The sequence below is a fragment of the Coturnix japonica genome, chromosome 35, assembly GCF_054131305.1.
Source record: "Coturnix japonica strain WE chromosome 35, WE-NBRP24, whole genome shotgun sequence".
Classification (NCBI taxonomy): domain Eukaryota; kingdom Metazoa; phylum Chordata; class Aves; order Galliformes; family Phasianidae; genus Coturnix; species Coturnix japonica.
In genome coordinates this window covers 4,553,508-4,561,510 of record NC_140697.1, presented here as the reverse complement: position 1 = coordinate 4,561,510, position 8,003 = coordinate 4,553,508, and the positions used below count along the sequence as shown (strand labels likewise).

At 43.2% G+C, this 8,003-nt stretch overlaps 1 long non-coding RNA gene across 1 annotated transcript; it reads left to right on the top strand.

Moving 5' to 3' along the window:
• The first annotated feature begins 6,513 nt into the window (after positions 1-6,513).
• LOC146755252 (uncharacterized) lies at positions 6,514-8,003 on the top strand. The gene is made up of 3 exons (XR_014938354.1): positions 6,514-6,769; positions 6,870-7,136; positions 7,795-8,003. It is a non-coding gene; the product is annotated as an uncharacterized LOC146755252 (long non-coding RNA).

The following is an 8,003-nucleotide window of genomic DNA, read 5'->3' as shown; positions in this document are numbered from 1 at the left end:
CACTGACATGTTCCTGTTCAGGGTGGAGCTGGAGGATAAAATAACACAAGAAATTGTCATTGAAAGTCAATATCTGTGAAATTCAACTGGCTGCATTCACAGAACCTGGCGTTAAGATCTGGTTTCTGGTTTCTATCTTGAACCTCTTTTCCATAACCCAGTCCTCATTTATGAACTGAAGCTCTACTGAAAGCCTTTTGCTGTGTATGCTCATGCTGCAGTGCAGCGCTTGTGACCTTTAACAGCACATTCACATTCCTCTGATCACAGGCTCCTTAAGGTTGATTAATACCCTCTAGTCCAACTGCTCACCCATCACCACCATTATGCTCACCATCAGCAGGCTAAAAACTCAGCAGAGATGATAGATCAAGCACAACACTGGATTTGGGATGGCTAGAGATTCCTAAGATATTGAAGGGTTGCTTGCAGGTGGTGTTGGCTCAGGTATTCACCCTGCATCCCACCTCCCGTTCTGTTTGGTTGAGAATCTTGCATTCTACAATTTCACTTTGTAATTCAAAGCCCCTTTCTTTATCTGTTGAAAAACTGATCTAAAACAAGCCAAGAAGACTCCGTTGGAACTGGTGGATGCAGAACAAAGGCATCCCCAAAGGACAAGTTGCACTGTTTGATGAACATTATTGGATGAGAGATAAGCTAAGATTTAAAAAGTTCTGGGGCTGTCTCTGAGCATCAAATACAGAGGAAGCCTGCATGATTCCCTGAGAATGGATACCTCCTACTTTTTTGTAGGGTGAAGGGAACACTAGCAGTAACTCCTATCACAAAATGTCACATGGCTCAGACAAAAATGCCATCAAGAGGGGGCTTAATTAGGAGCAACAAATGGTCACAAGATGGTCTTAGGGCAGGGAAGTAATCTATCTATGTGATATTGATTGATGCTGTTAGTTCTTAACAGCTTGACTCTAGAGGGGCTGTTCTTCTTTGGTCACCTAGTTTTACAAGAATAGATGGCTCCTGTCTATTACAATTTTTAATGCATTATTTGTTCACTGATGCCATAAATGTGCCTGGCATAGCAATTGGCCTTGGTATATCCAGTGACTGAAAGCAACAGTTGTTGCTGTAAGAAATGCAATACTAAGCTTGGTCTGCCTGTAGCTGACAGCCATCAGCTTGCTCCTCAGGCAGGTTCTGTCTGGATGGAATGAAGGGCATGAAATACTGATGTGCTCTTCAAACGCTGCTTGTTAGCTTAGAGACAAGGTGTTGAATAGGTTTGTTCATGCATTGAAAACACGTTACTTAGCTGCCTTCATTTTAACTACAGAAGAACACGTGCAGAATACAGAATTGATTAAAAGAAATAAGAACTGTCTGCATAGAACTTACTCTTTCCTTACACAGGAGAATCAAGCACATGTCTGTATGTTAGTACCTCCAGAGGTGAAACTCAATCACCCAAATGTAATGAGCAGAGACATTACAGTCAGTTCTAACTGTATCTTCATGCTGTGCTGAATAAGCCTGAGTCAGGATGTAAACCACTTTCTCTTTTTTTCTTCAGATGAAGCCATTAATGTTGTCAACAAGCCCAAAATGACTCCAGAAATATCAGTCAGTCCTTCTGAAGACCTGGAGCTGGTGTGTGAGGTGTCAGCTGCAAACGGAGCTGTTGTATGGAAGAAAGATCAAACAGAGGTGAAGCAGGACCAGAAGACAACCATCATCTCCAAGGGGACGCACCGCAACCTCATGGTCAAAAATGTGACCCTGAAAGACCAAGGGAGCTACAGCTGTGAAACAAAAGATGACAAAGCAACATTCCAAGTGAAAGTCAGAGGTGAGAAAATGCTTGGAATCCCAGAGATAAAGGAACGCTTCATTTGGTGTGTCTTGCATTTGGAGGATCAACTGACAGCCTCTCTGGTGCAAAACATTTTGGCTCTAGGACTTTCTCTGTCATCTAGTCTCATAGCAACACTTTTCTACATGTGCTTTTCCATCCAGGAATGAATTACTGCAACAAACCATAGGCAAGGAGGGTAACTTGTGCAGCTCTTGTAGTCAGCTGGTGTCTGCAGGGTTACAGTGCAAGAGCACACCAGGCATGCAAGGAGTGAGAAAAGGGGAGGTGTTTGAAGAGATCTGGTTACAGAATTTGAGTGACACAATTAGGTGGAAAATGCCAATAATCAGACTTATAAATGGCCTGAGTTGCAAAGGCCCACAGTGCTCATCCAGTTCCAACCCCCTTCTTTCTATGTGCAGGGTTGCCAAGCAGCAGCCCAGGCTGCCCAGAACCACATCCAGCCTGGCCTTGAATGCCTGCAGGGATGGAGCATCCACAGTCTCCTTGGGCAACCTGTTCTAGAGGGCCGTTCCCTTCTGATTTACTGGAAATGTAGAGAGACATCAGAAGAAAAAAAGATAAGATAGGAGGTTCAGCAGTGCATGCAGGTGTTCTAAATCTCATGTCCAAATCTGCTATCAGACTGCAAAATGTTTAGCTTTGTGATATGATGTGATATGATATGATATGATATGATGTGATATGATATGATATGACATGAAATGATATGTCTATCATTTCCCAAGGCAAAATAGAGGGGAATGTATTTTCCTGTCTTAGTGAGGCATCACGATGCTCCCTGTGAAGTGCAAGTATAATGAAAACGGGCAACTGGAGTAAGCTCTGCAGCAGACTACAGCAAAACTGTGTGACTCTTGTGATGTCCCTGCAGAGAAAGAAGACGTGTTTACAGAGAAGGACAAGATACAAAAGGAGATGAAGGCTGCACCAACAGAAAATGCCACGCTGAGCTGCGAGCTTGCCCAGGAGAAGATGGAGGTGAAGTGGTACAAGGAGGGGAAACTGATCACGTGGAGCAAGAAGTTCAAGGTGGAGTCAGAGGGCAAACAGCGTCGGCTGGTGGTGAGCCAGGTGGAGAAGAAAGATGCAGGGGAGTACAGCTGCGAGGCTGCTGGCCAGAAACTCACCTTCAAGATTCATGTCACAGGTGAGACAGGTGTTGTCTGAAATACAGCAGAGAACAGTAAAGTAAAATCTAGTTTCTATTATACAGTGATCCAGTTGCAGTGGTCTGTGCTGAGGTTTTTTCCCTAGACTTGATTGCCTGGGTTTGTAGAAAGTATTTGGTTTTAGTATGGCACAAAGACCTGTTTCAGTCTGTCTGTAGAATAATAATTACTGATATATGTACAATGGAAGCAATATTCAAGATATTATTCAAATCTCTCCTGTGCCTGAGATCCCAAACTGTAATTCTTGTTCACCGAAATATTTGACTAAGATAAGTATGTGCAGTGAGGCTGGAGTGCATGTTGTACGTGCAGGCTTTCATGGTAGGAGAAGCAGGAACTTCTCCTAGTAGTACACTGCCTTTTTACTATGCCTTTATGTTGGAGGCTGCATCTGGATAGGTGAGTCTGCTACTCACAGTAAGAGACCTGGTAGAGCTGACTATTCCCAGAGCTCAAAGTAAAATAGATATCTGCAAATCACACACAAAGAACAAAGGACTGCATTGGTGAGCATATTTCCTTTGTGTCTTTGACAGTCACAGTTGTGGCAATGGTAGATGCCATGAGGAGTCTGTTCAGGAAGCCAGGAGTACTGTTCTGGGTCATGAAAAGGCAGCCAGTGGTTTGACTATCACACGTTTATGTGTTTTGATGTTTCACAGTGGGTCTGAAGTAAAAGGAACTCAGGTTTTGGTTGCCTGCAGGACAGATGTTCTTTTGGGTTCAATATGTTTGCATAGTGACTTGCAACCATGGGACTGGTGTTCAAGGACCCTCTTGGTTCCTTCAGTTCCTAGGTTCTTTCTTGCCTAGATTTGACACTTTGTTTCAACAGAAGAGCTGATATTCTCTAGTGAAGGCTATTAGTTTGGGCACAAGTGGTAACCTAAACCTGTTCCAACCTGTACATACAAACCTGCAAGATGGTCTCATTTCAGTCCCTCAGTCAATACTTTTTCTTTTCTTCCCTCAGAGCCAAAACCCGTGTTTATAAACCAGGAGAAGGTGCAGAAAGAGCTGAGTGCTGCCCTGGCAGCATGTGCCTCCCTCAGCTGTGAAGTAGCACAGGATCCAATCTAAGTAAAATGATCCAAGGATGGAAGACTGCTTGCCTCCTCCAGAAAGTTCAGAATGGAATCTGTGGGCAAAACATGGCGTCTGGTTGTGGAGCAGCTGGAGAAGAAAGATGCTGGAGAATACATCTGCGAGGCTGCTTGCCAGAAGATGACCTTCAAGTTGGAAACAACTGGTGAGCATTTGCTTTGGGAACACTAAGCAGCTTTGGTGGGATGTGGATGTGGGGGAATGTCTGGTTTCATTGACATGAGAGAACAGGCAGTGATGCTGTGAAACCAGATGGATGATGCTCAGCCTGGCCATGTGCCTCAGAGCTGTTTGCTCAAGGAAGCCAAGTGTAGTTGTGGGTTTGCTCTCAAGAGCACAGTTTGGTAGGGATGAGTTGGCGGTTGGACTAGATGACCTTAGTGGTCTTTTCCAGCCTTAGTGACTCTGTGGTTCTCTGCTTCAGGAAAGACCTACTCGCTGACTTACACACGTGTCCAAGTCAAGGATGCAGCAGAAATAAAATCTGTAGCAGAAAAGGCAGAATCTCGTGCCCATCTTACAGTGAAAGGTAATTATGCTTCTGATGACGATTTTGCTTAAATTATGTTATAAACCAGCTAACATCCTTTGCTTTAATGTCAAGGAAGTTAAACACCACCATGACCTTTCACAGAAATAAAAGCTCCAACCTACCTGCCTTTCTGCCCACAAAATATCCAGCTTGTCTTTTGGGATTTACTTTGCTAAGTAAAACAGGCGATTTTCTTAGGAAGTTGATTTTCTACCTTTAGACTTCAGATTTGTGTTTGAACGTTGAGGGATAAAAACATAGCTTGAATTTTTCTTCATCTTCTCTGTATATTTGAAATGAGCACAGGTTGTGTTTTTTTTTTTAATATATACAATGTTAGGGTATATATATGATGTTAAGTGTGGTAAAGAAAAGGGAGACATTTGAGTTAGCACAGTACTCAAGAGTTCAGTCCCCAGCTTTGCCACTGTTACAATTATAAGGGCAAGAACATTCTGGAAAATGAATTTCTCCTAAGTAGAGTCATTACATTTGAGCTACAGAGACCTTTACTAGGAGAAAACTTGTTGTTCAGAGCTACGTTGCTGTATTTAACCAAAGTAATTATCAATGTCTGTGTTTCACTGATCCTCTATTCCATTTCGTAATGCGAGGAGTTTGATATCGAGATGGGAAGGTCATGATTTGATTTGGATGTTGGACTGGGAATCAGAAGATCTGGGCTCTCTTCAGGTTGTCAGTCTTATTGTCTGACTTCTTAACAACTTTCCTTTCTTTCTACTACTTTTTTAATGATGTTTTAAGGCATTCTGAGCTGATAGGTGTAGTGTTCATGTGCAGTAATGCTGACATGAGTAAGTAGGGTGATAATGTATGGGTTTTTTATATTCCTTCTAAATCTCTGCTTTCTCTTGTTCCATCCTTCTTAAAGAGCAATCCATTAATCTAGTAAAGGAGCTGGGTGATGAGGATGTGACTGAGCCTGAAGAAGCCAAATTTGAAAGCGAGATATCCATTCCTTCTATGAAACCTCCCAAGTGGTATCTGCGTGAAGAAATCTTACAGGCTGGCAGAAACTTGATTATGCAGCAAGAAGGCACCATCCACCGGCTGACCATACCGAAAACCACCACTGATATGACAGGCACCATTCAGTTCTCAATTGGCAGATCCAAATCCACAGCCAATCTCCTTGTTAGAGGTAACATATCCTGGCTTGGTTTACATCATGAAGATGAAGAATTAATTAATGTCCAGTCTTCCTTCACTGGGGTCTTTGAAATATTGTGTGTGTGTCTGGAGGTTCTGCTCCATTTCCAGTTCAAAGTCATTGGACACTAAATAAGACAGCTGCATCTCAGTAAAAGATCTGTTTGAATAGTTGTGATGTGCTTACTATTCAGACCTACAGAGCTGAGGTTTTGTCCTTGGCTATACCAAAGAAGTCAAATCAGGTGGAATTAATTGTATTTCTGAAGTAGACAAGTTTAAGTTTGGTAGCACCTAAATTTGATGCAGTTTGTCATTGATTTCATCTGAAGGAAACTTCCAGGCTTCTTATCTGCTGTTGTCCCCAGCGTAAGAGTCTCCATTCACATCCTAAAGTACTTGTTATATTTTCAACTCACTCTTATTTGAAAAAAAGCCTCAACTGGGAGCAATTTAATAAGCACAGAACAAGAGCTGGACCTTGCATTTAGTAGATAATATACAGTATTACTTTATAGAAATGTAGTCAATGGCATTCCCTATAGGCAATCGTTTGTTTTATCTTTAGAGTGGTTCAAAGAACAATTGTGAACATGGAATTAATTGGAATGGAATACACGCAAGAGACTTTCCTCTTCTTCCAATTGTCCTCATCCTTTCTTCTCTTCCACCCCTGTTTTGCAGATTACCATTTACAAATCACCAGGAAGTTGGAGGACAAGACAGCTTTGGAACGTCATTCTGTCATCCTGTCCTGTGACTTCAGGCCTTCTCCAAAGGTTGTGAAATGGTTCAAGGGCCACCCACCCATCGAGCCCTCTGAGAAGTACAAGATCAAGAGGGATAAGCATTCAGCAGAGCTCAAGATTCTGAAGCTGAAGCCCGATGATGCTGGTGTGTACAAGTGCAAGGCAGAAATTGCAGAGACTTAGGCCACGCTGACAGCTGAAGGTATGAGCATGGAGGGTGGCCGCTTCCATGTCCTATTTCACCTCAGATTTCTCTTCTTAAGGTTCTTATTTTTGTAACAGTTCACCTTGTTTCCCCACAGCTCGCAATGTAGAAGTGACGAAGCACCTGCATGATGTGGAAACTGAAGAAGAGAGCTCTGCTGTCTTCTCCTGCGAGCTGTCCCATGATGACGAGGACGTGGAATGGTTCCTGAATGGCAACCTCCTTTACACCAACAATTACAAGGACATCAAGAACGTTGGCAGTTGCTGCACACTGACAATGAGTCAGGTTAAGCCTGAAGATGCTGGCACAGTGACAGTGAAGTCAGACAAGGTGTCAGAAAGCGCGCGCCTGAAGGTGATAGGTGGGTCTGGTCACAACCCTCCTGGATGTAAGAGATGCTAAGGAGCTCCAGTTCATTCTATTGTGAAGCAATCCTGCTTCTAAAGCTCACCTCTCTGGGGTGACAAGTTATCAGGGGCTTTCTTCCAGTGGAAGGTTCCATTGCAGCAGATATCAACGAAGGAGGATGGTTTTGGTGTCCTGCCAGAGCATTCCATTGCATTTATCATCATTTTACTTAACACAAGAAGAGTTACAGGAGCAATTTTTTTACTGCTTCAGTGCCATGCAGTGTCAATGCTGTTGTCTCCAAGGATTTATGACTGCGGGGAGAGATCAGCTTATCCTCTTAATCCTGTGGCCTGCTGTATGAGCACTGCTCCATGTGAGGGCAATGCCAGCTCTCCAGCTTTAGAAGAGCTGCATCCCAATAACTTCATATGATATCAGTCCCACCCACAGCAATGCAGGCTGTCCCTCCTGTTCCCTGTATTCTCCTACTGATTAGTTCAGAATTCCTTAAAGCGCATTCTGTCAAGAGACATGAAACCGCTTTAGGTTCTATATTGGTGTTGTCAGTACTGGTAAAGATTTATTGATCTCTCCTTAAAAAGCTGAAAGCAACTGGAAATGTCTCAACTTCTGTATCACGTTGTTCTGTTTTGCCTGTTTAATTGCAGAGAAGCCTGCTGTCTTCATGAAGTCCTTGGATGATGTTTTTGGTGAGGAGCGGGGTGTGATTAAATTGGAATGTGAAGTCTCTAAAGAGAAGGTCAAACCAGTGAGGAAAAAGGACGGTGATGTGCTCACTTCTGGCAACAAGTATGAGCTGGTACAGTCTGGGAAGACCCTATGTCTCCTTCTCCATGACCTCGAGAAGCCAGATGCA